Genomic DNA, 18,591 nt, shown 5'->3' on the forward strand with positions numbered 1-18,591 from the left:
ATTTTTGTAATTAAAACTCATTAAAAAAATAAAAAAAAGTGATGTCCATTAAATTCCTTTAGCCACTGCAAAGGCTGTCACACATTTCCGTGACAAACCAAGGACATTCAGAATGAGATTACAATCTTGTGATGAGAAGATGCGATGAAAGCAAAGCTTTGTCTTGTAGATAATATCTGTCGACAGAAATATCAAAAGAGAGTAACATTCCTTGGGTTCTTTTGTGAGTCTTAATCTTTATCGTGCAAACTGCTATTAAAAAATGGTGACTAGTTTTGGGCATTTTCATTGATTTTTCTACTGTCTTATTATCTATAGTGCTATGAATGAAATGCAATCATCACTGTGCTGAGGTAGACAGAATATAACTACGTGGGTTATCCTCAGTGATTAACAGGAACCGCATCAAGAAATATACTGATTATGTGACCGCAACAATCTTCGACTTTTTTCTGACCTTTGAGCGTTACTTTAGAAATTGTTCAATGTTAAAATTCAGTATGAGTAAAAGATATTTTTTAATGTTTTTATTGATTAAGGAAATATATGTATAACAAAATACATACAAATCATGTTTTATATACAGTTTGTTTAGTATATACAAGTAATTAAAAGGTATATGGAAGTAACAATTTAGATTCAATTTTAACCGTTTCTAATTAACTTCCATTACCAAGTTATGCACAGTCTGTTTAAATGCACACTTTCTGAGACCCCAGCTCCTACTGAGCATCTGCAAGAATTCACAGTGTATACATATTTATGAGTCTGTGATTAACTGATAAAATTGAGCTCTTTTTGAGGTCTAGGGGTCAATTTATTAATGCGCGAGTGGACATGAAACGATGTAGTGTATCCTGTCCACTGCACATCAATAAATGCCGATAGCATATGCTGTCAGCATTTATCATTGCACCAGCAGTTCTTGTGAACTGCTGGCGCAATACCGCCCCCTGCAGATTAGAAGGGGGTGTCAATCAACCAGATCGTATTCAATCGGGTTGATTTCTGTCCGCCGCCTCAGAGCAGGCAGACAGGTTATGGAGCAGTGGTCTTTAGACTCTGCTCGCCGGAAACATGGGGCATATGCCCCTAAAGTAAACTATTACTATTAAAAAGTATAGCACAAAACTACATGAAATACTCTACTATTTGTACATTATTGGTTTAGATCACGCTTGGCTTAGCAGTTAGCACTCGAGCAATATCAGAAGTTAATTTTACTGCACACCGCCATAGAAGTCTATGACGTTAGTGATTTTGTGCACCCATGCTGTAGAACGTGCAAATGTTAGCAAACCTTAGACTATTGCTCAAGCTATGTTAAATGCCAAATAATTGCTTTTTTGAACTTCATTTTTAATCTAGGTGTTTAGGAGGAATTCAGTTAACAGTTTAATATTGCTTTTATGTTTAAAAGAACATTAAACAATAAGGGCTAGTGGAGTGCAATATATAGCTTTTGCTTTAGCGATATTTGCACTACGTTTTGTAATACCAGCACATGCTAATTACAAGTGAGGTGCAAAGTGAACACAACCTCGCATTCACATTGCACGGAAGCATTGCGCTCACGAGAGCGTGCTTCCATGGGCTCCAATGGGAACCTCCTTCTGATGCTGTCATCAAACCATGGCACAGTGAAGGGTTAAGTAGCGCATTGATGGCTGCATATTTTTAAATATATATCTATATGCTTATATACATATATATTTGTGTGTTAATAATTTTATATACACATATTAACACACAAATATATATGTATATTGTCATATACAAAATCAGGAGAAAGGAATGCACATCCAGACTGGACCGGGTACACATCCTATGGCTCATAAACAGCTTTGGTTGTTATCACACTCACATAAAGCTCCTCTATTTACAGAGTAACAGGCAGCTAACCCCGGGCCTGCCAGGGTGCAAGTCCTTAGGGAGAATTACAAAATTAGACAATACAACACACAAAGTCCAGTACTCACTCACAAGCTCTCAGCTAGGATTAAAAAGCAAAACCAGAAGAGTTAGTTACTGCATTTGGCCAAATGGGACAAGCCCAGGTACCACGCCAAGGTCTCTTCCACATACCTGGGTCACTAATACAGCTACACAACTGCAGCCATGGACACAAATGCAAGCTAATAATCAAACAAACTGAGAACAGGTCAGGGTTCAAAGACTTATGTAATCACCCTGGGCATAAGCAAAATCAGGAGAAAGGAATGCACATTCAGACTGGACCGGGTACACATCCCATGACTCCTAAACAGGCCCAGCTTTGGTTGCTATCGCACTCACATAAAGCTCCTCTATTTACATATATATTTACTGGGAACACACAGTTCCCATAAACTGCTATGTAAAGGCACTTTTCAGTGCCATTTTTGTTTCTAACACTCCACTCCCACCAAATTTAGACCCCAAAAACTGGCTAGGGCAGTTGTTTTTTGTTAGAAAAAATGGTAATGGCTGTAATCTAGCCCTAAATACATTTTATAAGCAGTATTGAGGTTATTCCCTGCCTCCATCTAGTCATGTGTGAAACCATGTTGAAATTCATCTTTTATTCAATCCCAGTGCTGATCTGTTTGCACATATGCAGCAAACTTTCTTCAGATACCTGTGGTGTCACTTTAGTTCCACAATTGAAGCACTCATGTTTAGAGCGGTACTTGAAATGTATTTATTGTTCAATGCCCCTTTAATGTTCTTTTAAAAAAGAAGAACTAAGAATTCTAAAAGAAATTGAATACTTTAAATATATTTAAAGGGACATGATACCCGAATGTTGAAACACTTGAAAGTGATGCAGCATAGCTGTAAAAAGCTGACTAGAAAATATCACCTGAACATCTCTATGTAAAAAAGAAAGATATTTTACCTCAAAATGTCCTAAGTATTCACACCCCATTGTAAAGGACTTTAAGCAGCCAATCAGTATGCCTGTCCCGGGACCTACAAGGGAACATGCCTTATGCTATTTCCTTATTCAGTTTAAGGAAGTTTACTATGAAATATGAGAGTTAAGTGAAATCTCATGAGATCACAGTAAATCAGCTCATGACCTTAGCACTGCTGATGCTGATTGGCTGCTGTTCATTACTTTGTTGTTGTTTTTTTTACCTGCAGCTGGGCAGTAACTGAAGTATAACTTTTTACACACCACTTACTCTAATAAGCTGAGGAAATTGTGAGATAAAATATCTTCCTTTTTTACATAGAGATGTTCAGGTGATATTTTCCTGTCAGCTTTTTACAGTAATGCTGCACCACTTTCAAGTGATTTAGCATATAAGTATTATGTCCCTTTAAATAATTTGAATAGCTGCAATATTCTTACTGCATTTTATTATTTTTCTTATTACTCACACACAAAATCCATTTTATATTTGAAGCATTCTCAGGACACAATAAAGCTAAGGCAATGTCTCTCCCCCCGCCCCCTCCATAAAAAGTGTCAAAGACCATAGAAACATCAGTGTTTCAAATCGATGTCAAAATACATAATTTCCAGCTGCATCATTGATTGCCCTAGAAAAAGAATGTATGTCCTTGATTTCAAAGCAGTAATTAAAAAAGTAATAGAAATCAGGAGCTGGTAGCAAATTGTTAGAAAGAAAACCTGAACATCAATTTTATGTGTGTTTTTTAATTTTTAAAATTAGAGTTAATTATAGCTCTCAACTGACAATACCTAATTCAAAAGCTAGTTCTCCTTACCCCTTATAGGCTCTTTAAGAGGCTATTAAAACACCTTTTGCATTTTTGCTTGTCCCAGGCTCTCTAAAGATACCAAAACCATTTAAATTGCTTAAACCAGCTATTGATTTGAAACATTTTGAAAATTTAGGCTGAAGAATTTGCTTTTTGGCAATAGGTGTTAATTGTCTATTTAGAGGGACATTAAAAAAAATATATATATTTTAGAATTCAGGTAGAGCAACTTTAAATAACTTTCCAATTTACTTCTATTATCTAACTGTCTTTGTTCTTTTGGCATCCTTTGTAGAAAATACCTAGGTAGGCTCAGAAGCAGCAATACATTACTGGAAGCTAGCTACTGATTGCTAGCTGCACAAAGTGTTCAGCTAGCTCCCAGTACTGCAATGATACTCCAGCAAATGATACCAAAAGAATAAAGCAAAGTTGATAATATAAGTAAATTGGAAAGTTGTTTAAAATCATATGCTCTTTGATCTGAATCATGAAAAAAATGTTCCTTTAAGAGCTACATGGCAATAGTGATTGCAATATATTTTTAAACCATGCTATATCGATTGTTCTTAATATACAGTACATATGCTCTCAAGGATGGGATCTTAGTTTCATGAAGAATTCCAAAAGAAAGAGGTCCATTTCATAAATTAGGTACTTTTTTATTTTTATTGTAGGCTTTATAATGGACGTTTCATGTTCCAATAAATACTATAGATATTAACAATTAAGGTGCATTACTATTTCTATTTCTTTTGACCCGGCAGAATAAACTGCTTATTGCCTTGGTTATGGAATTAATTGACTTTTTACAGAGGGTTGCACAAGCACATATTTTAAAGGTACATGAAACCCACATTTTTCTTTCATTATTCAGATAAACAATACAATTTAAAAAAAAAAAGTTGACAGTTTACTTTAATTATCAAATGTGCTTCATTCTCATGTTATTCTTTGTTGAAGCACTACATGACAGGAAATAGTGCTGCCCTCTGTGGTCTTGCTAATGTATAACATTGTTGCAAAAATGCTGCATATAGTGCTGCAGACAGGTGCACACTCCTGAACTTACTTTCCTGCTTTTCAATAAAGAATCACAAGAAAACAAAGAAAATGTCATAATAGAAGTAAACTAGAATTGATTTTTTTTAAATTGTTTGTTTTTATGCCCCTTTAAAGAAAATATAGGAGCTGTTTATTGTAATTTTTAAATTTTCTCTTTTAGAAGGAATTTAAAACCATACAATCACCTAGATTACGAGTTTTGCGGTAATAGGGGTGCGGTGCTAATGAGCAGTTTTCCCTCACCGCTCATTTGCAGACAACGCTGGTATTACGTGTTTTTAGAAACCCGGCGTTAACCGCAAAAAAGTGAGCGAAGAGCAAAATTCAGCTCCTAACGCAGCTCCATTGATTCCTATGGGGAAATACATTTATGTCTACACCTAACACCCTAACATGAACCCCGAGTCTAAACACCCCTAATCTTACACTTATTAACCCCTAATCTGCCGCCCCCGACATCACCGACATCTACATTATATTATTAACCCCTAATCTGCCGCTCCGAACACCGCCGCCACCTACATTATACTTATGAACCCCTAATCTGCTGCCCCCAACAACGCCGAACCCTACATTATATTTATTAACCCCTAATCTGCCGCCCCCAATGTCGCCGCACCTTAACTACATTTATTAACCCCTAATCTGCCACCCAAAGGTCGCCACCACTATAATAAAGTTATTAACCCCTAAATCTAAGTCTAACCCTAACCCTAACCCTAACCCCCCTAACTTAAATATAATTTAAATAAATCTAAATAAAATTAATACAATTAACTAAATTATTCTTATTTAAAACTAAATACTTACCTATAAAATAAACCCTAAGATAGCTACAATATAACTAATAGTTACATTGTATCTAGCTTAGGGTTTATTTTTATTTTACAGGCAACTTTGTATTTATTTTAACTAGGTACAATAGTTATTAAATAATTATTAACTATTTAATAACTTCCTAGTTAAAATAAAGACAAATTTACCTGTAAAATAAAACTTAAACTAAGTTACAATTACACCTAACATTACACTATAAATAAATTAAGTACCTAAACAATTAATTACAATTTAAAAAAATTATCTAAAGTACGAAACCCCCCCCCACTAAATTACAGAAAATAATAAAATAATTGCAAAATTTTTAAACTAATTACACCTACTCCAATCCCCTAACAAAATAAAAAAGCCCCCCAAAATAAAAAAAGCCCTACACTACACTAAATTACAAATAGCCCCTAAAAGGGCCTTTTGCGGGGCATTGCCCCAAAGTAATCAGCTCTTTTACCTGTAAAAAAAAATTACAAGATCACCCTACCGTGAGACGTCTTCACCCAACCGGGCAGAAGTGGTCCTCCAGACGGGCAGAAGTCGTCATCCAACCAGGCAGAAGAGGTCCTCCAGATGGGCAGAAGTCTTCATCCAGACAGCATCTTCTATCTTCATCCATCCGGCGTGGAGCGGGTCCATCTTCAAGACATCCAACGCGGAGAATCCTCTTCTTTCTTCGTCTGACGACTGAATGAAGGTTCCTTTAAATGACATCATCCAAGATGGCGTCCCTTCAATTTTGATTGGCTGATAGAATTCTATCAGCCAATCGGAATTAAGGTAGAAAAAATACTATTGGCTGATGCAATCAGCCAATAGGATTGAGCTTGCATTCTATTGGCTGATTGGAACAGCCAATAGAATGCGAGCTCAATCCTATTGGCTGATTGGATCAGCCAATAGGATTGAAGTTCAATCCTATTGGCTGATTGCATCAGCCAATAGGATTTTTTCTACCTTAATTCTGATTGGCTGATAGAATTCTATCAGCCAATCGGAATTGAAGGGACGCCATCTTGGATGACGTCATTTAAAGGAACCTTCATTCAGTCGTCGGACGAAGAAAGAAGAGGATGCTCCGTGTCAGATGTCTTGAAGATGGACTGGCTCCGCGCCGGATGGATGAAGATAGAAGATGCCGTCTGGATGGAGACTTTTGCCCTTCTGGAGGACCTCTTCTGCCCGGCTTGAATGAAGACTTCTGCCCATCTAGAGGACCACTTCTGCCTGGTTGGGTGAAGACGTCTCACGGTAGGGTGATCTCCAGGGGGTTAGTGTTAGGGTTTTTTTAAGGTGGGATTGGGTGGGTTTTAGAGTAGGGGTGGTTGTGTGGATGGTGGGTTTTAATGTTGGGGGGAATTTGTAATTTTTTTTTTACAGGTAAAAGAGCTGATTACTTTGGGGCAATGCCCTGCAAAAGCCCTTTTAATGGCTATTTGTAATTTAGTGTAGGGTAGGGCTTTTTTATTTTGGGGGGCTTTTTTATTTTGTTAGGGGGATTATATTAGGTGTAATTAGTTTAAAATTGTAATTCATTGTATTTAGTTTAGGTAATTAATTTAATTATACTGTAGTATTAGGTGTAATTGTAACTTAGGTTAGGTTTTATTTTACAGGTAAATTTGTCTTTATTTTAACTAGGTAGTTATTAAATAGTTAATAACTATTTAATAACTATTGTACCTAGTTAAAATAAATACAAAGTTGCCTGTAAAATAAAAATAAACCCTAAGCTAGCTACATTGTAACTATTAGTTTAATACATTTAATATTGTGGCTGCGACGTGGGGGTCGGCAGATTAGGGGTTAATAAATGTAGGTAGGTGTCGGTGATGTTAGGGCTGGCAGATTAGAGGTTAATAATACTTAAATAGTGTTTGCGATGCGGGAGTGCGGTGGTTTAGGGGTTAATATGTTTATTATAGTGGCAGCGATGTCCGGTTCAGCAGATTAGGGGTTAAAATGTTATTATAGTGTTTGCGATGTGGGGGGGGGCTCGGTTTAGGGGTTAATAGGTAGTTTATGGGTGTTAGTGTACTTTTTAGCACTTTAGTTAAGAGTTTTATGCTACGGCGTTGTAGTGTAAAACTCTTAACTACGGACTTTAAAATGCAGTACCAGTCTTGACAGGAGAGGGTCTACCGCTCACTTTTGGTTAGACTCGTAATACCGGCATTATGCAAGTCCCATTGAAAATATAGGATACGCAATTGACGTAAGTTGATTTGCGGGATTTCCGAGTCTGGCCAAAAAAGTGAGCGGTGAGCATTTTAAGACTCGTAATACCAGCGGGTGTTAAAAAGCAGCGTTGGGACCTCTCAACGCTGCTTTTTAACCCTAACACACAACTCGTAATCTAGCCAAATATCAGAAATATAGGAACACAAATAAACTATGTATAAAAAAAAAAACATCACCACAAGCAAATAATAAATCAATGTCACAAATCAATATCAATATATCTATATCACCAGAACGCAAATGTTCTCATAAATCAATGTCCATCTTGGTGTAAGAGTAACTAAAATGCATTATACAAAGGTAGCTCCCCTTATTCCACTTGAATTTCCACTGAAAAACATTAACAAAAACAAATGAGAGGGTACTCAAATGGTGAAGCTACTCCTAATAGATATAATGCAACAACAAAACAAAATAAAAGCTCCAATAGGGTGCTAACAGTGCATTCCCGGTGTATTAAAGAGATACTTAACCCACATTTTTTCTTTCACAGTTCAGATAGAGCATGCAATTTTAAGCAACTTTGTAATTTACTCCTATTATCAATTTGTCTTTGTTTTCTTGCTATCTTTATTTGAAAAGGCAGGAATCTAACCTTAGTAGCTGGCCTGTTTTTGGTTCAGCCCCCTGGATAGTGCTTGCTGATTGGTGGTTACATTTAGTCACCAATCAGCAAGCACTACCAGGTGCTGAACCAAAAATGGGCCATGTCCTAAGCTTATAGTGTTGCTTTTCAAATAAAGATATGAAGGGAACAAAGAAAAATGAGTAATAGGAGTAAATTAGAAAGTTGCTTAAAATTGCATGCTCTATCCGAATCATGAAAGAAAAAAAATTTGGGTTTAGTGTCCCTTTAATAGCTACCCAGATGACAAACACTGGAAAATATGGGTCTTTCTCCACACTAGGATAGGTTAGAATACATTCAATAAATACAAAATACCCTGAAGGTGTAGTATCTTCAAGTATAACAAGCAGAGGGGGAAAAGTTTGCATTATTATAAAAATGGGTGTACACGGAATGTGCCAATATAATGGTCTGGAAAAATGACCAGTCTACCAGGTTACTGGAACTGTTATCACAGCAATCAGTCTTCCACCTGGCTCAAATTCATTTTCTATAACTGTAAATAGTCATTGCTGCATTAGCTAGTGGGACGTTTGATTGGCTTAACATATATCTTTAGCAAAAAGTTCTTTGTTTGCATCATCAGAAACATTCAATTTCATGTATAAAATATATCTTCAAAGTTCTGCTCTCTATCCACCTATCTTTGTGCTATTTGCTGATGCAAACCTTCTAATTAATAGATAGAATTTAATAGAAGAGCTTAATGCCTCCATTAAATTTAACACCCTAGTTTAAATTATCTTCTTCAAGCTCTTGCTTTTATAGCAGCTAGCACCTAACTAATGCTAAATGCTCATTTTATTCTTAAATCTCTCATGAGTTACTTTTCATTACACATTTTAAACATATTCAAAATCTGACAAACGATTAAGTTAATGCTGACATCTACATACATAAGTGTTCTACTCTGCCATACTTGGGGTAAATGTATTGTGACATTAAAACAGAAAAATAATGTACTTTATGAATATTATAGTTCTATGTGCTCTTCAATCAACCTCACGCACCAGCAAATCAATTCCTGTGTGGAAACCTCATTTGAATACACATTTTTTTCATGATAGCATAGTCCTTAATATTGATTTATTTATTATAGATTATAAGTATTTTACAAGATTTATTTATTTGTTTATCTTTCCACTAAGCATTTATTTTCTGTGCTTTTTTATTTTTACGTTATTGATAATATATTTTAGATGGTTAATGAGAGACTCTTTTTTTAAAGTGTTCAGTGAAACTAGGAAATGTGACATTCATAATTCCAGTATCAAAATAAAAAAAAAATGTTCGCCTTTGTTGACTTTTTTGTTTTTTTTTCTGGCTGAAAAGGCCACTGTTCATTTTGCTGCAATCACAATAGCATCTTTTCTGCTAATTCACACACTTAAATCCTCGCTAACACCCCTGTTTTAATGGGGTATTATGTTAACAGATCCAACAAATAACACAGAGGTCCAGTAATATATCAATAATGTTAGCAGGACACACACTTGCTTGAGTCATTCGAAACACATTTTTAATTTGTTTTATCAACAAAAAAGGCCATTTTTCTTCGGTCACTAAGATGGGAATAATATCAAATTTTAGATAAATTCATATTTCTAAATCATGCCTGCATTCTAAAAAGTCATCCAAAAATGTTGCAGTAAACTTCATCTTTTTATATGTAGAAATATAGTAGGTATCTATGTGTTTTTTTATATTTCTTCATTAGGGTGCTTTAAATGTTATTAATAGTCAGTAGTTAATAGTTGAAATCAGCTAAAACTGGTCAGTAACTGTTAAATATTATTATGGTTGTCTCTTAGCTATATGGGCCAGATTACAAGTGGCACGTTAACAGTTACGCACAAGCGATAAGGGGTTTATAGTGGTTGTTTAAGCGCATCTGGTTTTTCACTCGTATTAGTTGAAAGTAATCGCTTGAGAGCAATCACGATTTACACTAGAATTATTACTACGTCCTCAGAGCTCTGGTTAACTGTTTCACGAAACCAAAAAGTGTCACAAAACACATCGGAAACCCCTTACAAAGTACAGTTACACTAATAATAACACCATCTAAAAAAAATAAAAAAAATAAATTTCAAGAAAAAGTTATAAAGGCTCAAAGATATGACGTCTTAGGTGTCAGAAGAAAAAAAAAACAAGCAAAGGGCTTTAACATTGAGAAACAAACATGTACATGTCTAATGATGTATATGTGTGTGTGTATATACAATATATATAAATATATATATGTGTGTGTGTTTATATGCGTACATATATATTTATATGTGTGTATATATGTATTTATAGACATATATGCACATATAAACACATATATACATATTTATACATATATAGACATATATAAGTGAATTGGAGCCCTTTGCAGTTAAGTAGATGTATAACATGTAAAAACATTTATGCAATATTCATATTTAATAAAGTGTTATGCAGTGTATTCACTGTAAATGTCATATTCCAATGTTCTGCACACAGGGGAACATGTTCTAATTATTTGTAAACACATACATATATATGTATAAATATATATTTGTGCAAAAAAAAACACCAGCTATATATATAGAGATTGGGCCATATTATTTAATATTCAGTGTATGAAAATAAAATAAGATATGCTGAGGAATCAAGCTACTGACCCAATTAATTACCACAGTCGAATGTTATACAACAATAACAAATGAGAACAAAAAAAATATTGCTAAATGGGTCTGGAACACTAATTACTGTCATGTCAAAAAATGCAACCTGTTGACTGTTTAAGATATTAATGTATGTTAAAGGGACATAATACTCATATGCTAAATCACTTGAAAGTGATGTAGCATAACTGTAAAAAGCGGACTGGCAATCCAGATACAATTTTTTTCCCCACTACAGAAAATAGCAGCATTTTTACTTTTAATTTTAGAAGAGGCTCTCCCATAACAATGGATGATAGGATATAGTAAGTGATGGGTGAAGCCCTTGAGAAATATGAGGTGTACAAGAGCCCCCCCATATTTTTTTTTTTTGCTTTGTGTTGTTTTATGTTTATGCAACAGTGTAAATGCAAGAGTAGACCGCATAAGCTAAATTGTGTATCACAGATGTGGAAAACCTGTTTCATTTATGTTTTCTATAATATGGCAGGAAAAGACCCATCTTAACAGTCTAATTAGTCTTAGTGGCTACGCAAGGTCAATTTAATTTAAATCAATTAAGGGTGCAATAAACCAATGTATGTTATTTATCTCATATTAGGAGCTGCGTCTCCACGACTGATGCATTTTGGAATATTTGTATTGTTTTGTTTTTGGAAAAACAATAAATATTTTTTTAAAAATGGACATTTTGAGGTAAAATATCTTCCTTTTTTACATAGAGATGTTCAGGTGATATTTTCTAGTCAGCTTTTTACAGCTATGCTGCATCACTTTCAAGTGTTTCAACATTTGGGAATCATGGCCCTGTAAGTATTTTGCAAAGTACATGAATCCCATCTGAATATCCATTAAGAATACACCAATAGAGTTATGCAAAATAGATAATAGTGATTTGGGAGCCCAGTTGTCTGAGGTGAAAGGTTTCATTACAGTGAATTATATATATAAAAGACTGAATTGCTAATCATGCTCAAAACAAGCTTTAACACAGACTTCTTTTCATTCTTACCTTAAAGGAACGCAATATCCAAATGTTGAAACCCATGAAAGTGATGTAGCACAGCTGTAAAAAGCTGATTAGAAAATATCACCTGAACATCTCTATGTAAAAAAGAAAGATCTTTTACCTCAAAATGTTCTAAGTCGTCAAACCCCACTGTAAAGAGTCTTTAAGCAGCCAATCAGGATGCTTGTCCCAGGACTTGCAAGGTAGTGTGCATCTATCATGAGCAGGCACACTCATGTTATTTTCCTATTTAGTTTAAGTTCTATGAAATCTCATGAGATTTCAGTGAAATTTCATGAGATCACAGCAAAGGCTAAGTATTACCTCAGCACTGCTGATGCTGATTGGCTATTTTATTTTTTCAACTTGAAGCTGAACAGCAGCTGAAGTATAATTGTTTACACAACATTTTGATAAACTGAAGCAATTTTGAGGTAAAATATCTTCTTTTTTTACATAGAGATGCTCAGGTGATATTTTCATATCAGCTTTTTACAGTCATGCTGCATCACTTTCAAGTGATTTAGCATATGAATATTATGTCCCTTAAATATATTTATATACCATTTCATACATGCTTAACGCATTTCATAGATACAAATGTTTTTATTTATTTTATTATCATGCTACAACATTTTAAATGCTATTAGAATTACAGGTATTTTTATTTTTTTAATAAAAAAAGAGTGCATGATGTGAAATTAATTTAAGTATAGTATATCTTGCCATGGTAAGATATTTTCAGATTTTAAAATTTGAAAAAGACACTGATCAAATTAAGTTTTTGTTGTTGTTTTGTTTTACTTAACGTCATTGAAGTAATGATTTCCTAATATAGCATTCAATGTATTTTATATTTATGTGTAGTGAAGCGCTAATCTTTACCTAAAACAAGCCTTTCTCTGTAAACTATCTCCTTCCTAGATAGTTAAATGTTAAAAACTTGCAATTGAAACTTGAGAAGGCGCTTAGAGCATTTAGGTTAAATTGATTAGTTATAGTAATACAGAGGTTAAAAAGTGAATCCAAAGTTAATTTCATAAATTTTTCAATATGAACTTCAAGTCACACAATTCATCAGCATTAACTTGAGATACAAAAAGGTTATTTATTTAGAGACATTCAAAATTCTTTAGAATTCATCAACATCAAAAAATATACATCAACAGAATATAAAAATAAAAATATATTTGAGAATAAAAATATTAGCTTTAGAATAGACTGTGGAAAGATTGATTAATTTGAGTCCTAGTAGGGCAAAAACAAATCTGAAAGAATAGTCCGTTAGCAAACGATACCTTTCTTATATATACTCAATTCTTTTTTGAGTATGAATCACTAGGGCTGAATATCCCAGGTTTACTTTTTATGGTCAATGTTGTATATCGCTAAGGCTGATTATCGTAGGTATGCTTCTTATAGTCACTGTTGTTTACTGGTGTGTATTTATATCTGAATATCAGATGTTTTAAGCATGAGCCATCTTAATTTATCCCTTCTATTTGTGTATAAACTTGTGGTCTCACTTCTTGTTCCGGTGTGGTTGCTGGGTTCAGGATTAAGACTTGAGGTATTCTTAATTCTCAATTGTTGCGGTGGGTTTCCGATTTTCACTCGCTCCTTCGGTCGGTTAGTGTGATGTCACTCACTGCCAACTTCTGCTTGTAATACTTGTGCAAGTACTGTCTTTATCCTCTATCTCCAACCTTTCACCAGCTACTTAGGATCCGGTCTATTTTCACTCTGCACTTACGTACATACTACGCAGAGTCTAGACCTTCCTTTTTTTCGCTTTGCTGTACTTCAGGAATTAAAGATTCCAACAAACTGCCAATAATTCAGTATCACACTGTCACAGACCCACACGTTTCAATTTAAAAAATTAACTTTGGATTCACTTTTTGACCTCTATATTACTATAACTAATCAATTTAACCTAAATGCTCTAAGCACCTGCTCAAATTTCAATTGCAAATTCAATGTATTTTAGGTTGATAAATGCTGATACTGGAGTTTAGAATGAATATATGCTGTATCACTATTAAAAAAAAACTGAGGCCTCCAGTATGTAATGGATATCGTGGAAGGCAATGTGAGAATTAAAACTCTTTAAACAAATATAAAAATAAAGACAAATGATCATGCATATGAAAGATTGCTATATCACTATCTAAACAGATTAAAATACATGTATTTGAATTAAGAAATGGGTTGCATATTGGTTACTAAGTTCCCAAAGCTATATTGTTATACAAAGACATGCTACACAAGCATAAAGATCTGTTTATCACATACATATCTATTTTTTTTTTAAAAAAGGTCTATCTTTAAAAAAAGCTTAGTCAAAATGAAACTTTTATAATTCAGAGAGAGCATACAATTAAATAAATAAGCTTTTTCAGTGAGTGCCTTTTTTCTTACCTGCTAATTTATATATATATATATATATATATATATATATATATATATATATATATATATACTGTATATATGTTGAAATCCATTCATCCAGAACAGAACACTGCACTCATCGGATTTTCATTGGAATAAGAAGTCTTTTTATTGATACAAAGTTAAAACATGAATATCCCCAAACGTTTCGGGACCCACTGGCGCCTTGTTCACTGGGAGCTAAAGTGCAAAAAAGTGTATAGTGTTCACCACTTCCCCCTCCTCTATACATACCCATAGTGTTCTTAGTTCACAGTACTAAGGCCAATCATCAATGATCTTTAAAACCTGTTAGTACTCATCCTGACTTTATTTTAACAGCCTCCTATTCAAGCGTCATCATCATTACTATTACACCAAACAAGTAATATATCCAAGATCTTAATGAAATAAGCCCTAATGCTGTTGCTATCTAAATTAAAAACAAACACATATCCAATGTTTAAACTATGTTAATGCATATAGCATGGGTAACGTGACACGCTATCGGGAGAAGAACACGCCCCCTGCAAGCACATGGCTAATTATACTAACCAATACAACTATTGGCTACGTAATCGCTACGTCACGTATATCATCGCATCCACACCCACCTGGATGTAAATACATAGTAAAAAACTCAGCCTATCAAGGACGAGTCCTAGGCTGTCAGAAAGAAAAAATGATAGCATTAAAACATTGCAGATACGGCTGAGCATCTTACATGTATGTCACAACATGTTTCAAGGAGTATGGTAAAGACTGTGGCTTTTCATAGATTCATATGATGTTTCTGTTTTCCAGTTAGGACTTTACTACAATGCAGAGGCAGACAAAGTCTCAAAATGTTAGAAAATGATATCACTGCTTCAATAGTGGTTTATATGAAGACAATGTTATTCCAATAGGCCAGTGCTTCTTTATTGCACAATTAGAACCTTGCATACAAGTTAATACCATCTATTTGATGGAGACGTCAATCATAAGTGGAATACTTCATATATGTAGATGTATAGGATCAACATGTACAATAGACACAGATTTAGTAGGGATACTCAGGTTTATCCTCCTCTTGGATAATATTCCTGTTGATGATGTAAATACAACCTAGACCATCCAGTCATAGAAGAGTTAATCACCCAAGAATACACTGTAATCCAGCTGTGTATTCAGCCCTTTGGGAGTAACTGTATCCAATCGATATATTCACTGTGTTTCAGTTTGTAACAACTTTTTGTGTCTATCTCCTCCTCTCCTCAGGGGAGGTACATGGTCTATCAGCATTGTTCTCATACTGACCACAGTGTGGCCTGCTTGCACAAAATGTTGTGCAACCGGCTGGTCAGAGGTTCCTTTATTTATGCCCTCACAAATGGAGCAGCGATGGTTTGCCATCCTCTTTCTGAATGTGGTTGAGGTCTTACCCACATACACCAGGGAGCATGGACAAGAAAGTGTATATATCACAAATTCGCTTGTGCATGATAATCAATGGTGTATCTTATACTTCTTCCCTGTGTATGGGTGATGGAAGCTTGGTCCGGTGAGCATGCTGTTACAGGTGGTACAATCTTCACATTTATAGAAAAGCTCAATATGAGTGGCCGTTTAGGAGGGATAACCACTCTGTCGGCAGGCAAACCCCTCATGCCTTTGACAAAAAACGATGGAGGAGCCACATTAGAAGGGGAGGCTACAAAGAAAAAACCTCCCAAACGCAAATGAATATTGTGTACAACTTAAGTGATCATGTGTTGACTGATGGTGAAATGAAGGTTCTCAACAGGAGTCTGTCCTTTGTCCCTACTCCCAAAATAGACAAATTTGGGACAAATGGCGATATCTACAAGTTGCAGAGACAACTCAAATTACGTGATTTTTTTCATGACAAGGCACAGACAGCTGTTCACACCTTCAGGTCACCTTCTATCTTTGAGCCTCCTGCCTCCCACTACTCATCCTTCATTACGCAGTTTCATTAGGATGTTGACCAGTGATTGCGAGAAAGCCCAGATAGAAACACATTTCTCTAATGTGGATAGAGTGGAGATGTTAGCACTACAGAGCCTTAAAGATGACAAGAATATCATCATACAGGCTGCCGATAAAGGTGGCTCTATAGTTATTCAAAATTATTGTGACTATAGAAAAGAAGTACACAGACAATTGACGGACACCAAAGTTTATAATAAGTTGAGAGGAAACCCGGCCAATAGCTTTCAGAAAGCATTAATAGTGATTCTTGATTGTAGTTTAGAGGCAGGTTATATTAATGAAAAGGAATATGAGTTTATGAATGAGCGATACCCAATAATACCGGTATTATATCTACTACCAAAAATTCATAAGTCACTGGAGAATCCTCCTGGCAGACCCATTGTGTCTGCCAGAGGATCTCTTTGTGCACATTTGGCTGAATTTATTGATCAACATCTATAGCCTGTTGTAAAGGAATCCTTCTCTCTTTTGCTTGACTCTGCCACCTTGATCAGACTTCTGTTGGATATCACGTGGCTCGAACATGATGATCTTCTGGTCACGATGGATGTTGACAGCCTGTATACGGTCATTCCTCATGTGGAGGGTATGCAGGCTGTCAGATCCATCTTGAGAACTTCCTTGGCATATGCGGGCACACCCATTGAATTTTTGTTGGAACTATTAACATTCTGTCTAGAAAATAACTATTTCAAGTTTGAATATAATTTCTATCTCCAGATAACAGGAAATGCTATGGGTTCAAATATGGCACCTGCATATGCCAACTTATATATGTAATGGAACAAAACACATGTCATGAGAACTCTAACTATTCCCCAGATTAAATTCTACGTTAGATATATTGATGATGTGTTCTTAGTATGGAGGGGGTCCACAGACTCACTTATTGCTTGGATAGACATGTTGAACAGTACTAACTCCCCTATTAGATTTAAGTTTGAGTTTGATAGGGTCAATATATCCTTTTTGGATCATAATATTATCAAATATGATGACAATGATAAGTTTACCTCTACCACAACATTATATACAAAGCCTACAGATTAAACTTCTTTATTATCTGCACAAAGTTTTCACCCATTACATCAAAAAAAGAGTGTGATCTCTTCTCAGCTCATGAGGGTTGCACGTAACAACACACTGGAAGAAACTAGGAAGGTACAAGAGAATGATATGAAGATTAAATTAAAACAGAGGGGCTATCATTCTAAAGACATCACTGAGGCCCATAACCAACTTACTGACAAAACGCAAATGATACTACTGCACAAAGGGCAATCTGAGAGAACAAAGACAGAGAGAGTGAACTTTGTAACAATTTATTTGCCTTTACACAAGGTGATTGAACAATCCATTAAAAGGAATTGGAATATAGTCAAGTCTTATAAAGCATTACCATTTAGACAAATGGAAGCTCCAAAAGTGGTCTACAAGAAGGCACCCAACTTAAGGGATCTATTAGTGCATAATGATCCTGTGACCTGTTATCAAAAAGGCACCTGGATGGATGGGAAAAGGAAGTTGGGATGCTATAAATGTGGAGATTGTACCACCTGTAACAGCATGCTCACTGGACCAAGCTTCCATCACCCATACACAGGGAAGAAGTGTAAGATACACCATTGATTATCATGCACAGGCAAATTTGTGATATATACACTTTCTTTTCCGTGCTCCCTGGTGTATGTGGGTAAGACCTCAACCACATTCAGAGAGAGGATGGCAAACCATCGCTGCTCCATTCGTGAGGGCATCAATAAAGGAACCTCTGACCAGCCAGTTGCACAACATTTTGTGCAAGCAGGTCACACTGTGGCCAGTATGAGAACTATGCTGATAGACCATGTACCTCCCTTGAGGAGAGGAGGAGATAGACACAAAAAGTTGTTACAAACTGAAACACAGTGTATATATCGATTGGATACAGTTACTCCCAAAGGGCTAAATACACAGCTGAATTACAGTGTATTCTTGGGTGATTAACTCTTCTATGACTGGACGGTCTAGGTTGTATTTACATCATCTAC

This window comes from Bombina bombina, chromosome 1 (genome assembly GCF_027579735.1).
Source record: "Bombina bombina isolate aBomBom1 chromosome 1, aBomBom1.pri, whole genome shotgun sequence".
Taxonomy (NCBI): Eukaryota; Metazoa; Chordata; class Amphibia; order Anura; family Bombinatoridae; genus Bombina; species Bombina bombina.